This window comes from Triturus cristatus, chromosome 1_1 (genome assembly GCF_964204655.1).
Source record: "Triturus cristatus chromosome 1_1, aTriCri1.1, whole genome shotgun sequence".
Classification (NCBI taxonomy): Eukaryota; Metazoa; Chordata; class Amphibia; order Caudata; family Salamandridae; genus Triturus; species Triturus cristatus.
In genome coordinates this window covers 1,109,387,529-1,109,402,590 of record NC_140579.1, presented here as the reverse complement: position 1 = coordinate 1,109,402,590, position 15,062 = coordinate 1,109,387,529, and positions in this window count along the sequence as shown.

Sequence of the window (15,062 nt, the reverse complement as noted above, 5' to 3'; positions counted from 1 at the left end):
TGAAGGCCAAGACCAACCTGTTGCTTTTATAAGCAGGAGGCTACTCCCCAGAGAGCAGCGTTGGAGTGCCATTGAGAGGGAGGCCTTTGCTGTGGTTTTTTCCCTGAAGAAGTTGAGGCCATACCTGTTTGGTACTCACTTCCTGGTTAAAACTGACCACAGACCTCTCAGATGGCTAATGCAGATGAGAGGGGAAAATCCAAAACTACTAAGGTGGTCCATCTCCCTACAGGGAATGGATTTTGAAGTGGAACACAGACCAGGGACTGCCCATGCCAATGCAGATGGACTTTCCAGGTTCTTCCACTTAGACAATGAAGACTCCATTGGACAAGGTTAGTCTCATCACCTTTCGTTTGGGGGGAGGGGGGGGGGTTGTGTGAGAAAGTGCCATCTTTCCTGCATGGTATGCCCCCACTTATTGCTGAATTGCTGAATGTACTTTGACTGAGTGTACCCTGGGCTCCTGCCAATCAGGTGCCCAGGGCCTATGTTCCTTCCCTAAAACAAACCAAACCCAAATTGGCAAACCCTGGCCACATGTCAGCCCCTGGTAAATGGTACCCTAGGTACCCAGGGCCTTGTGACCAGGGAAGGCCTCTAAGAGCTGCAGCACTCCTTGTGCCACCCTTAGAGGCCCTGTACCCTTACACACACACACTGCCTTTGCAGGCTGAGTGTTTGGGTGCAGGACAAAAACAAAGTCGACATGGCACACATCCCTGTGTGCCATGCCCATCACCTACATGATACATCAGTCACCCCTCTAGCTGGGTGCCTTATGCCAATGGTGTGGGCACAGGAGCAGGAGCCCTGTGCCCCTACAGTACCCGGGTCCATTCCTGGGCACTGTAAGTGCAGTGCTGCCATTTAAGAGTACATGGTGCTGAGAGCTCGTCAAACACGAGCTCCACAGCACCATAATGGCAACACTAAAGACTGAGAAGTTTGGTATCAAACTTCTCAGCACATTAAACCCACACTGATGCCAGTGTGGGATTTAATGTACACAGCACCCCAGAGGGCATCTTAGAGGTGCCCCCTTTAACCTAACCTCCAATCCACGTCTGCTCTGAGGCTGCCTAGGCTGCCACCCAGCAGACATGTTGCTGGACCCCTGGGTAGGAGAGCCCCTGCTCTCCTGGGCCTGCAACAATGCACATCCTGGGCGAGGTGCTAAATCTCCTCCCCCAGGATGGGCAGGGGGAAGCTTCAAAGGCATGCCGCCTCTGTGAGCTTCCCCAGGCCCCTGCAACCCCCCACTCTGGCAGGAAGCTTTGTCCGGAAACCCCAAATAAGGACAGGGGATGTGCCAGCCTGCCAACCCCACCCGTCAGGTGGGGGAGGCGAGGTGAAGCACATCTCCGGGCTCTCGCCATCTTGAAGATGGGGAGCCCTACCCTATCAGGACTAGGCTACTGCCCCCCTCCCACAGGAGAGAGGCAGGATAAGGGGTGTACCCACCCCAGGACAGGGACCCATTGTTCCCTCCCCTTCACCTACCTATAACGCCCCTAAATCTAGTATTTACGGGCACCCTGAACCTTCCTTCCCCAGATTCCAGATTCAAAACTACGAAGAGCAAGAAGTAAGAAGACCTGCCCTGCAGCTGCTGAAAAGAGGAAGACACCAACTGCTTTGGCCCCAGCCCTACCGGCCTGTCAAGCCTCGAACCTGCTCCTGCTCCAGCCCGGCATCTCTTGTGGCTAGCAACCTCACCAACCCCGGAGGACCTGGCTACCTTTTGGCTCTAAGCCCCTGGGACTCCAATGAGTAGAGGCTCTACTCGAAACCTATCTCTAACCCCTGGCAGCAGCCCGGAACCGCGAACCCAGCACACTCTGCACCAGCCGAGCCTGGCTAGTGCCGGAGTGAACAAAGACCCTGAGGACGACCCCACGGCGACTGTGACCCCGAGTCAGGCACCCAAGGACCTCTCTCGACACTCCTGAAGAAGCCTGCAGCCTCAGAACAAGGTGCCCCCCCAACCGCGATCAACAGAGGGTAAGATTTCCCGACACCTAAAGGCACCCCTGCACGCGGCGCCCCATGGCCCCCTGTGCCCAATCCCGGGGTACCTACCTATCCTCCAACTACCCAACTTACCTCTCGAAGTGGTGGTGGCACCTGAAGAGTCCTCGTCCCCGAGCTTACAGTCTTTTTCTAAACCGGAGATTTCCCATTGAAATCCATTGAGCGCCCGAAGGCTCAAAAGCCCTCTGCACCCAGCCGCCCGCGTGGCCCTGGCAGTGAAAACTCTACACCTACCTACTTCCCCACTTGCCCTGAGTAAGTGACCAGGAGCCCAGCTCCCACAGCCGCGTGGCTTGCCAGTCAGCAGCCACCAAACAAGGCCCCCCTATCTCTCATAGGATAACATTGGGCCTAACTCTCTCTGCACCCGGCCGCCCTAGAGCCGCTGAGGGTGAACCAACTGTACCTACCTGACCCTGGGAGACCCCCGAGTCTGTGCCCAGAACCTCAAGTCTGCCAGTCGAGTAGTTACCCTTAAAGCGCAAACTCTATTTTCCTCATATGGTAACATTGTCTGGCTTTTTCCTGAAATTTCTTCTAAGTGTGGACTTTTCAAATTTTCAAATATTCACCAAAAATCAGCCGAGTGACAAAAACGAAATTACTCACCTGCTCTTAGGTGAGCTCCCAGTGCTGGATCTTGGTGTCCAGCACTGACTCTGAAAAATACCTACAACTGTACTTACCCTTAACTCAATTTTCTTCCATAGGGAATCATTGACTGTTTTCTCTGAAATATTTTCTGTCAACTTTTAAAATAGCTAAATATTATTTAAAAATCATTACAGTAATTAAGTCGACTTCCATCACTTGATTCTGAGAACTGACCCAGGACTGAATCTAGGATCCAGTCCTGGAATTCCAAAAGTAATCCTAAAAGTAATCTGTGGCAAATAACTTGAAACTTCCACTGAACTCAATCCATTAGTGTGTTCAAAAATAGTGTTGTCTCTTGCAGCCACTTGTAACTGTTTACAAAAGTCAATTGCATATTGCAAAAGTATTTATATAAAGCATCTCATTCTCAGATAGTATATTTTAATTCCAATTGTTGGTTCTAAAATAAAACCAGCATATATTTTTTTATATATAAACCATTGGCCTAGAGTTCAGTTATTGAGTGTGTGAGACCCTTTGCTGACTGAGTGCGTACAACAAATGCTTTACACTGTCCTCTGATACTGCCTTACTGCTCGACCAAGCTACCACTTTAGAGAGTAAGGTTATATCTAACTTTAACCTCTGTCAAACCCTGGGGGACTGTGGACTCTGTACACCCTGTACCTATTAAGGAACAGTATATACAGAGCCACTTTCTCACAAGTTGTCAGTCATTCTTCGGCAAACTCCCCTTTTCGTACGGGCAGGGATGCCTTAGGTGAATCCGGGGGGAAATGGTTGTTGCACAGCGAATGTAACAAGAAGCAGGTACTCCCCTGGTGGGGGGAGAAATTGGACTTAAATGGACATTGTCCTGACTATTTTAGAACGGCGGCACTCTCTGCTCAGCGGCTGGCACTCTCCGCTCTGTGGGGGTCATATTAATGGGTGCTAGATGTTCTCGGAAGGGGAAGAGTGATAGTTCACTCAGGTATTCAGCTTCCACCTGCGGGTGGATAACGCCAGCGGTATGGGCCAGGGGTGTTCCGGTCAAAGCAATAAATACATCCTTAAACAGCTGAACAAATGACAACACATTCAAAGGAATTTAACAGGTTCCACAATGGGCACAATTGGAACAATTATCTCCACTCAGGATTTAGGCATTATTCGGTAGGATTAAGGTACATCCATAGGCAAAAGGGCGGAGTTCCATACAGGTAATGCTGGGACCTATTGTGGAGCAAAGTCGGCGCCGGGGGGGGGGGGGGGGGGGGGGGGCGAGTGCGCGTGCGCCGGGGAGCTTTTCACCCTGTGGCAGAGCGCTGACAGTTAACAACAAAGGGGGATGCACAACAATAGAGGTGCAGCCATTCGATGGACCCCAGGAGGGGGTAGATTTGCACGTGTGCCTTGGGTAGGCGGGGACGAGGGACTGACCTGCCGGTAGTCCTTGATTCTACTGCCCTAACCCACAATGTATGGACTGAGTACAATCTTGGGGATGCTGCATGTGTTCAGGTACCCCGGTGGGCTGGTGCGGTATGTGGTGCCCTGGATGTCAAGTAATGCAACTGTTGGCTGTAGCACGTTGGGAATGGGAGATTGATGGGCCAAGACGGCCAAGTTCAAATGTATGGCCAAGTTCTAGTGTACGGCCGATTTAAAAAGTTAAAGTGTAAGTTTGTATCTGATTTCCTTACTGTTGGCTGTAGCACGTCGGGGCCTACCGGCACAACGTGCGCAGCAGAGTGGGCGACTGGTGGGCCGAGACGGCCAAGTTACAATGTTCTGCCCATTTCCAGTGTACGGCCCAGTTCAAAAGTTAAAGTATAATGTCTTACCTAATTTCCTTACTGCTGTTCACATGTTGATGCAGATAAAAGTGATACTGTGAATTATGGTTATATACCAAAGAAGGATACTTATACTGGTAATGGTCTGTGGTGAATAACTTGGATTGAAGTGAATAAAAGGCTACACCATAGACAACATACCTTGATTCTTTGAGTTCTTGGGCGTAGCGGGCCGGTAAGGTGATGGAATTTGGGGAGGAGGGAATGTCTCATTGTGTGCTTACTATGCAAATTGGTGTTCTGATGGATACATCCATCTACATATTCCTCACCTTTTCAGTATCCCTAGGCACCAGACTTGATCCAGAAACTTGGCAATAACTATCCCATGCCATAAGGTTGAGCTGGCTCCATCTTGGTGCCGGATGCAGTGCAAGTGTGACATCATTAGAACCATAGCGCCCCGGTGCCCTAATGTGAATTCACTTATTTTTTCCATGTCCTTCAACCTAGATACAGAATTCCTCTCTTTTTTCACAATTTATTTCTCAAATCCTTTAAAATAAATGGTGTAGTGCACAGTGATAGCCTCCCACTGTTAGACTTGGCACAGGTATGCACTTGTGACAAATAGGGACCTCCTCCTCCAGTCAGGGGGTACTCTCCTAAAATAACCCCTGCTCACCCCCTTGGTAGCTTGGCACGAGCAGACAGGCTTATCTCAGAGGCAGTGTGTAAAGCATTTGTGAACCCATACAGTAACCAAGTGACAACACTACAAATGGACACCACACAGGCTTTATATAAAAAATAAGTATTCTTTATATAGATTTACCACAAGACCATTAAACGACAAACACACAATACTGTTACTTTAGATAGTAGAATTTTGCTTAGTTCTCTTAAGTTCTTAAATGCGACACTTTAAGTCAAAATACCGTTTAGATGCGACACGCAGGGCAACGAAAGTGTTGCAACGATGTTGATGCGATGAAGTTTTTGTTGCAAAGAAATAAAGACGTGAAGATCTTCCAGATGCGGCACGCTTCTCCGATGTTGCGAGAAGACTCGACTTGATGCTTCAGCTGCAGCGGCGTCACCCTTTACGCGATGCGACGACAGCGGCCTTGGCAGCGACACTCTTCTCCGACATATGCGAGACGCTTCCGCTCGATGCGATGTTGCAGCGGCAACACCCCTTTACACGATGCGACAACAGCAGCTCCGACGGCGGCACGCTTCTCCGTGGATGCGAAGCGCTTTTCTTGATGCGGTGCAATGCGACAACTACGATGGCTGCGATGGCGACACACTTCTTCCTCGATGCGAGACTCTTCTCTTGATGCTGTGCAATGCATCAGCTACGATGGCTGCGATGGCGACACGCTTCTTCGGCGTTGCGGGACACTTCCTGGATGATGCGAGACGCTTCCGCTCGATGCGATGCTGCAGCGGCGACACACTTTACGAGATGCGACGACAACAGCTCCAACGGCGGCACGTTTTTCCTTCTTGAGTCGCGCTTCCAGCTCCTTGCGACATGCAGTCCCTCAGAAGGCCCAACAACAGCAGCAGGCACTTCCAAAGAACTCTGGTGAGCTAAGGGGTGAAGTCTGTTGTTCCTGAGACTTCAGCAGGAAGCAAGCTCTTTTCCAAGCCCTTGGAGATCCTTCACAAGTTGAGCAAAAGTACACACAAAGTTCCTTTCTCCTCTCTTTGGCAGTAAGGCAACCATTGCAGGCCAATCCCCCAGGTTCAGGGATAGTTTCCTCCTCCGCTTCTTCTAGTTCCTCCCTCAGCAGAGGTCCTTCTTGTTTTCCCAAACTGATCTAAATTCTTGGGATCAGGGTCCCAATATTTATACCCAGAAATCCTTTGTCCTCTGAAGGCAGAGCGGCCTTTGCCAAGTCCAAACCAGTTCCTGAGCACTCTGTTTACCAGACTTCTCCTTTCCTTTCACAGTGCAGGGCAGAAACATTAGACGCCCCGCAGGAGGTGGAGCCAGCATTGTGGAAGGCAAGTACAGCCCTGGAGCACTTTGTTGACAGGATTCCTTCTCTTCATTCACTGTGCAGGGCAGATACATCAGCCGCTCCCCAGGGGGTGGAGCCAGCATTGTGGAAGGCAGGCACAGCCCTATTCAGGTCCCAGGTGCAACTCCTCCCACCCATCTAGATGCATATCTCTCTATTCACCACTGGGGCACCTCACCCTGTCTCCTGGAATTCCCCAGCCCTGTCACTCAAACTCCAGACAAAGGAATACACAGCCTAGCAGAGGCAGGTTTGAATGGTTAGACAAGAAAATGCCTACTTTCTAAAAGTGGCATTTTCAAACACAGAATGTTAAAACCAACTTCACTAAAAGTTGTATTTTATCATCCTGAGTTCAGGCATATTAAATTCGAATTTCCACCATGTTCTCTGAGTCAGTTAGGATTATAAGATGTAATAACCAAACTGCCCATTCTGGCCTATGGAGAACAGGTAGCCTTGCAATAGTGAAAAACGAAAATGGCTGTAATTCACTATTAGAACATGCCACACACACCAGGGCATGTCTTGCCTTATCCGTACAATGCACCCTGCCCTTGGGCCTACCATAGGCGTGTCCGATATGAAGAAAAGGGAAGGTTTAGGGACTGGCAAGTGGGTGCACTTGCCCAGTCAGCATGACAGTACCAGACTGCACGCAGGCTCTGCAATGGCAGGCCTTAGACACACTCTTACCGGCTGCTTCTGTGGGTGGCACAACCAGTGCTGCAAGCCCACCAGCAGCATTTGGATTTACAAGCCCTGGGCACTCCTGGTGCACTGTACTAGGGTCTGACAGGTAAACCAAACCAACCAATCATGGAATCACTAATTCATCATCAATTTACAATAGGGAGAGCATATGAACTTTAGCACTGGTCAGCAGTGGTAAAGTGCTCAGTCATAAAACAGCCAACAACAGGGTCAGAAAAAATATAGGAGGAAGGCAAAAAGTTCTGGGATGACCCTTCAAAAAGGGCCAAGTCCAACTGCCACCCACTAAAAAGTCAGGGTTCTAGCCTTGCTGCTTCCAAATGTCAACCTTTGACCTCCCATGAGGTTTGCCTGTGGTACTTGGGGCTGAAGTACAACTCCAAGTCATATGTGAAGATGCAGCCTGATGCATTCTAAAGCGATTAAGGAGTTTTTCATGGTGCACACGTGCAACAAGCCTCAGGTCCAATACCGTTATTAGTTGAGGTTGGATTCAAAGTCCTGCTGTTCCCCCTCCTCCAAACTATTCAGAGAAAGTGAATTAAGCATAACAAGAGCAGAAGAGAAGAGAAGACTTTACACCTCGACGTTGCTCCAACTCACCTCAACACTCTTCGCATCCGCAAATTTGTTTTCGGAGTAAGAGCTTGTTGGTCATTTCTCTTCCACAAGATAATGTGCTGACAGTAACCCCTACTCCACCAGCATCCCCTCCGGCTTCACTTGTAGCTCCCTTGCCAGCTCCTCCTCCAGTACTGATGCCATTCTTAGCGCTTGCCGTGGCTTTCCTGGACTTTCCAGTACTGTTCCAGTATGCCATTATGGTGCTCTTTGGGAATGCAGCAGTCCCCACTGGTGCACCCATGAGCCCCATTGTTCAGTTCAGGCCTCTGAATAGGTCACTTCTGGAGCTGCACCGGCAGAGAGGCCCCTTACTAATGGTTCTTCCATCAGTACCACTGACACCAACACAGTAACAATCTCCGAAGCCAGCCCCTCTAAAAAAACAGGCCTAAAGACTATGGCCATTCTTAAGAGATCCTGAAGGAAGCACAATGATTCTTTGAGGAGGCCAGGTAGAGGGAGGGATTCCAACCTGGGCCTACTCCATATGAACAGAATTGGCAGACAATGGATGACATGTATGGGTTGGATTCCGAATATATTCAGATTTCAGAAATAATGATGGCTATTTCATTCAGGTGTTCAACTTGCTGCCTCCTTCACCCTAAGACATGGTTGACAAGGTGGCGCTACAAAACACTAGTGGTCTTGACACTTCTCTGGAAACCGAGACGGAGTGCCCCTCATGGTCAGTACCTCCTAAAGTAATCTCCTTCCACGTAGTTCTGAGGAAAACAGCAGAAGTGTTGAAGCTTCCATTACGTGGGGTAGAGCCCGCGGGCCTAATTTAGACCTCACCAGATGTGTTACTTCGTCACAATGGTGTTGGCTAATCCGTCCGCCGAAATATAAATCCCATTATATCCTATGATATTTATATTTCAGCGGATGGGTTATCCGTCAACTTTGTGACAGAGTAATCTGTCCGCCAAGATCTAATTCAGGCCCTAAGTCAAATATCTTGACTAAGATACAGCAAACCACTTGGGTTGCATCAGAACCGCTGCTACCTTTTAACAAGGCCTTGCTTGAACCTTTTAAGTCGGCTTGTGACAAGCCACATTCAGCCCAAACTGTCAATAGGCTTATTGCTCATCATTGCAGGTCTGCCTCAGGGGATCCAGATTTCTTGTTCATTGTAGGAGAGTAGGATCTGCACTTATGTTGCCCCCACTTTTTTTCTGGTGTTAATACTGGTTTCTGGCTATAGTCTGGCTGGGTCCCTGCTAATCAGGGCCCCAGTCTCTCTGTTCTCTCTAAACAACTTGGAGTGCATATTAGATGCACTAGTGATTGGAGACTGTGGTGCCTTATGAGCCCCTAGTATATGGTACCTTAGGTACCAAGGGCATAGGTACTTTACAGACCTAACAGGGGCTGAAGCATGTATTATGCCACCCCTGGGAAGCAGGCTAAATCTGACACCACAGGACTGCTACTGCAGCCTGGGTGAGGTAGTGTTAGCACTCCTCACAGAGGTATGGGTTCCTATATCTCACCATACACACACATATAAACCTATCAGTCACCCCTAAGGCAGGCCCTATCAATCCTGAGGGCAGGGCCCCTCTGCAGCTGGCAGAGTCTATTCTCTGTGGCTGTTTGTGGATGAGTGTAGGAGAGTAGGGTCTGCTATCCTATGGTCACCCCAAATTTTTGCTTTTTGCTTCACTGGTTTTTGACATATTGAGGCTGTGGGCCTGCCAATCAGACCCCCAGCCTGCTGTTCTCTCTACTAAATTAAAACTATGCACCCTAGGTGCATAACCAATTGGAAGTGGATCACCCTGTCAGCCCCTGTACCAGTGTACACTAGGTACCCAGGGCATTGGTGTACCCAAGGCCTGCCAGGGGCTGAAGCATGTATTATGCCACCCCAGGCTTGTCCTAACAATTTCACACAACCGGCTGATCACTCAGCTGGGGTAAGTTGGTGTAATCACCTCTTACTTAGGTGTAGTATACCTATACCTAACCTTAAATGGGACACATGGTAACCTATAAGTCACTCCTATGGCAGGCCTTAACAATCCTGAAGGCAGAGTGCTTGGTTCCATGTGAGATGGTGCTCTGGCATGAGCTGAGCCTGTCTGCAGTGGTCGGAACAACTTCCTTCTACTGTTTCCAGATATCGTCATACCATATACTCTTAAGTGCATTATGAACCTCGCGGTTAAATGCTATCTTTGGTTTGGCTTTATCAAAACATGTCGAGTAAGGTGTCATACGAATTGGAATACTAACCCCTCGCCAATTCTGGCGACGGGGTTAGCATTCCACCCTTCTAGAGGGGCACGACATGTACAGTACCTGAAACCCGGGTAAAATCAGACATAGCCTCAGCTCCACAAAATGGATGCTGCCACCACAGACACAAGTCTGCCCTCCTGCTGCTGGGAGTCCTTCCAGCTTGGGAGGTGTGGACAAAGGGTTTCCTGCCAGGGGAGGTGCATGCACCACCCCAGACAGGATTTTGTGTATTGGTCAGGTAGGGCTTGAAAGAAACCAGACATGCCTGTGGCTCACAAGGAGCCTCGGTGCATATGCCAGTTCAAACCGGTCCTGGGGCACACCAGTCCCGGGCCTGGGGCGAGCTGGACAAAGGATTGGGGGTGTAACCACCCCCCTTCCTGGTCCCACCCATAGGGAGGGACCTAGCAGGTAGTCCGGCCCCTAGAATCCGCTTAAAGGTAGGAGCTGTGTCCTAAGACTTCAGACATCCTGGAATCCACTTGAAACTAAGAAGAAGATGGGAACTTCGACATTCTGCTGCACAGAAGACTGAAGGAAATCTCCCCTGTGGTCAGGGAGTGACCACCTTGCTAACGCAAGCACCATCCAGCGAATCAACGTCTGCTTTGCCGCCAACCTCCCGCCGGAGCCCGAGCCCAGAGACTGACAAGACCTGGACCTCCAGACCTCTCACCGCCCGATCCACAGTCCCTGAAAAGAGGAGACCCGTGGAGGCACCGAGACACGTGGAGCCAGCCATCTTGAAACGACCACGACAAGCTGACAAGTGCAACAACCGAGGCTCCCTCCAAGTTGTGCTTTGGGATCTGAGAAGCCCAACCCTCGAGCAGCATCTGCACCAAAGGTGAGCCCTCCAGCATCTCCACGATCTGCGTGGGGCCCTTCTGCATTTTGCCACTCGACGCGCCTAACAGGTTGCTGGCCCGCTGGCTAGTAGCCATCTTGGCGACGAACTTCACGGAATACACCGCTGGTCTGGTTGCTCCAGACTGGCCCCTGCTCCCTTCCAAAGGAGCAGTCCTTCTGACCTTGCTGGGCAGAACCATCAGCTTATTTAATCTTCTACAACCATTGCTTTTGCCAAGGCTTGTTTGCTTCGATCAAGTCGCCGACACCGCCGACAGCGAGAGCCTGCGTGGGACAGCTCGTGAACCGACTCCTGGATGCCGTCGACCTCCAGGGACCACGTGGCTGCAGAGACAAGCTACACCTTTCTTCCTGTTTGCACCCGACATTGCCTGGTACCCACCTGGTGCCACGCTGGTCACTGGCTAGTGACTGTGAACACTGTCCCCTCTGCTTACAGGTCTTCAACATCTCTGATCCACTCTTGGATCCACCGCATCTCTCCCGGACCGACCGCCTGCAGCATCTTTGTCTTCAGGCTCCACGGAACAGATAGAAGAAACCCAACGCACTTCGAGGCCTATGCACCCGCTTCCTGTGGGTGAGGTAAAGCTGGCACTCCTGTGCCCAAGTGTAGTATTACATCTCTAGTGCCTGTGTTCCAAATCTTGAGTTCCTAGTCCATCCGGAAGATCCTCTTTGCAGTAACTTTGTACTTTTTACGCACCCATTGAAACCTATGGGAGCACGCGTGTGACTATTTGCTCTGCACACGCCACCCGTGGACCTCCTGGTCACTAACTGAAGTTAGCTCCTTGTAGGCCCAGCGATTCTAGAGGCCCTAGGCCTTTTCCCTTTTCTGTTCGTGGTACTTATACCACTATTTTAGTATATGGTTCGAGCGGCCACCAGGGCCTATCCATATAAAGTGCAACTTCTGTGTATTCTACTGTAATCTTGTTTGACGATTTGTGCTCCTGTGCTCATAAAGAGACTAGGGGTTACTTTGAAAAATAAATACATATATATTTTGAATATATATCTGTGTGGTGTCCTTTCATTGGTATAAAAGGGGGTTGCATTTGGTAAAACAGCTGGCTTAACACGCTTCACGAGTTTAGCCTCAAAGACTGCTTAGCCTACGCTACCACTAGGGCAGCTAGTCCGAAAAGGTTGACTTACAACCACACCATAAGGGTTGCTTGGCATGGTACAAGGTGATCACTTTAACTAGTGAGCATCATATACCAGGCCAACTTCTCACATTGGTGAGCAGCGGTTGGATTTGAGCTTGCTGTGTTTTACCATTGTAATCTCTTGGTTACCAATTGAAAGATCACATAGGTACCTGTAGGTACATATAAAACAAGATTAGATATACATAAGTTCTACTGAACTTAGTTGTTGTAGAGCAAAGGGAGTAGCACACCCTGACTACAACTACTAGATAGGTTTAGTAGGTAAACCCAAGTGTAGGTAGATTGCAACACATCCACCCACACTTAAGAGCAATGGCTGGGGCAGAGGGGTCCAATGTACCCATCTCTGTTGAGAGTGACCCCCAGAGGGCACCATCCATCTTTGCTACCCTTAACCAGAATGAGCTCAGGCATTTGGCAACTCTTAGAGGCCTTAAACAGCCCAAGAACCCTACCTCTGCTGAGCTCAGAGAACTCTTGCAAAATGATGAAAATCAGAGAGAGCTCAAGAAAGCTTCCCAGTTAGCCCCCTTAGGGTCAGGAACAGGAGGCCCCCCTTCTGAAGATGCTACAGAAGTACCCCTTTCCAATAGCCATCCCTTAGATGAGAACCATACTACAGAGGAGGAAAGTGGAGAGGATACAGAGAGTAGTGATGATGAAGGGAGAACTAGCCCAGTGCCAAGTGTTATACTTGGCCCAGCTAAACTAAGGCTATTGGGGACTGACAATGGTATCATCCCATTGGATCTCCCCAGTGGACTTAACCAGGGGCTTGGGAGACAAAGGAATCGCTCAGGTGACTCCATTGCTTCTCATGCCTCTAGAGGCTCTCAAGGTCACTCCAGGAAAAGGATGACCACCCCTCAGAGGAGGGAACATGAGGCCAGAATGCAGGAAGCCCAGCTGAGGATCAGGAAGCAGGAGCTAGAGGTAGCCCTGATGGAAGAAAAACTGAACAAGGCTAGGCAACCTAGAGAGAGTGGGTGTATACCCACTGGTGGCAGCATTGTCCCTAAGGACAAAGATAGGGTCTTTGATAATAGGAACCTGTCTAAGGTTGTGCCCCCCTACAAAAGTGGGGATGATATCCACAAATGGATAACTGCTCTTGAGAGAGCCTGCAAAGTACAGCAGGTTCCTGAAGACCAGTGGACAGCAATCCTCTGGCTCTCCTTTGAAGGAAGAGGCAGAGACAGACTCCTCACTGTTAGAGAAGAGGATGTCAGAAATTACAGAGTCCTGAAGAGTGTTCTGGTTGATGGGTTAGGCTTAACCACTGAACAGTACAGGTTAATGTTCAGAGACACCCAAAAGACGCCCTCAGGACTGGTCTGAATATGTTGAATGTGCCACTAAGGCTTTGGAGGGTTGGTTGCTGGGAAGTAAGGTATCTGATTTTACAGGATTGTATAATTTGATGATGAGGGAACAGATTTTAAATAACTGACAAAACCAGCAACTGCATCAACACTTGGTTGACTCTGATCTGACCTCTCCCCAAGAATTGGGAAAGAAGGCAGACAAATGGGTCAGAACCAGGGTTAAGCAAAAGAACCAGAACCAGGGCCAAGGGGGTGATCAGAAGAAAACAGACCAAAAGGGTGGAGATCAGAAATCTAAAGACCAGAAGTCTTCAACAGGGCCCCAAACTACTGCTAAGGAGGGTGGGTCCCAACAACAATCCAAGGGAAAGAAGAAAGAAGGTCAAAAGAAACCCTGGTGCAATCATTGTAAGAATACAACTCACTGGACTAGTGATTGTAAGAAGGGTGGAGCCCCCAACACTGTTGCCCCTAAGGCACCTGCTCCCAGTACTACTGTTAGCAGTGTTGGTCCCCAGACAAAGGGTGTAGTGGGAATCACTATGGGAACTGAAGGAGATTCCGACTTAGACAGAACCCTGACACAGGCAGTCTTGATCTGTGATGGGGACATTAATTTGTCCCCGACTGTGAGCCTCAGTAACCTGGGCAAGTACAGACAGACTCCTTTAATTAACGAAAAAGTGGCTCAAGCCTACAGGGACACATGTGCCAGTGTCACTATGGTGACACCAGGCTTTGTGGACCCTGGACAGTACATACCAGGTGAGAATTACCTGGTGACCAATGCCAGCAATGCCACTACTTCACATAGTGTGGCAGTTGTTAACTTCTCATGGGGAGGGGTAACTGGCCTCAAAAGGGTTGTGGTTAGTGCAGACCTCCCAGTAGAATGTTTGTTGGGCAATGACCTAGAGAGTTCTCTATGGTCAGAAGTGGAGTACAGGACTCATGCAGAGATGTTAGGTATATCATCACATGTCCTTGCTGTGACCAGGTCACAGGCCAAAAAGTGCCTCACTGAACCTCAGGTCTTGGATCCTGGAACAATGGACCAAGCACCTACCAAGAAGAAGAACAGGAGGGTCAAGGCTGTGCCTTCCCCCCTGCCTCAGAGTGATGATCAGCCTTCCCAGGAAGCTGATCTAGAGGACCCTGAAGGAACTGTCCCTGAAGAGCTTGAACCTGATCAGGTTGAGTTTCTGGGGACAGGGGGACCTTCAAGGGCTGACTTGAGGCAGGCTCAGTTATCCTGTCCCTCTCTTGAACCCCTCAGACAGCTGGCTGCTGCTGAGGCTGCTGGGAATGCTCAAGGTACCCATAAAGTGTATTGGGATGAAGGGCTCCTTTATTCAGAGGCTAGAGACCCCAAGCCTGGTGCTACCAGGAGGTTGGTTATACCTCTGCAATTTAGGGGCTTCCTTCTTACCTTGGCCCATTATATTCCTTTAGCAGGACACTTAGGCCAGAACAAGACTTGGGACAGGCTTGTCCCTCACTTTCACTGGCCTCATATGAATGAAGATACAAAGGAGTTTTGTCGCTCCTGTGTGACCTGCCAAGCCAGTGGCAAATCAGGTGGCACAACAAAGGCCCCCCTAATACCACTACCTGTGGTGGGGGTCCCCTTTGAAAGAG